This window comes from Pygoscelis adeliae, unplaced genomic scaffold (assembly GCF_000699105.1).
Source record: "Pygoscelis adeliae isolate BGI_AS28 unplaced genomic scaffold, ASM69910v1 Scaffold49, whole genome shotgun sequence".
NCBI classification, from domain to species: Eukaryota; Metazoa; Chordata; class Aves; order Sphenisciformes; family Spheniscidae; genus Pygoscelis; species Pygoscelis adeliae.
The window spans coordinates 432,381-432,726 of record NW_008825545.1 but is presented as its reverse complement, the minus strand read 5'-3'; the positions used below and the strand labels follow the sequence as shown (position 1 = coordinate 432,726).

Here is a 346-nt window from a genome sequence, read left to right as displayed (position 1 = left end):
TGAGTCACCATCCCTGGAAGTATTTAAAAGACATGTAGATGAGGCACTTAGGGACATGGTTTAGTGGACATGGTGGCGTTGGGTTGATGGTTGGACTCGATGATCTTGGAGATCTCTTCCAACCTTAATGATTCTATGATTCTATGATTCTATGCTGCAGCCTAAAGGCAGGAATGAATGGATTTTAGGGCCTAGGGAGAAGAGAGGGGGAAGAAGGTGTCTAGGAGGCAGCAATACCCTTAAGCTGGTGCTGCCGTCAAAGACTGTCCTGTGAAAACACAGCTGGAGTCATGGTGAGGCAGGAGAGACAAAGCCAGCAAGGTCTGAGAGATGTTCATTCCAGTTT

The 346-nt window shown here is 47.1% G+C and overlaps 1 protein-coding gene across 1 annotated transcript in view; it reads left to right on the top strand.

Annotated features, from left to right (window-relative positions):
- PLXNB2 (plexin B2) overlaps positions 1 to 346 on the top strand; it is a 129,070-nt gene that overhangs the window by 64,796 nt on the left and 63,928 nt on the right. The window lies entirely within an intron of this gene.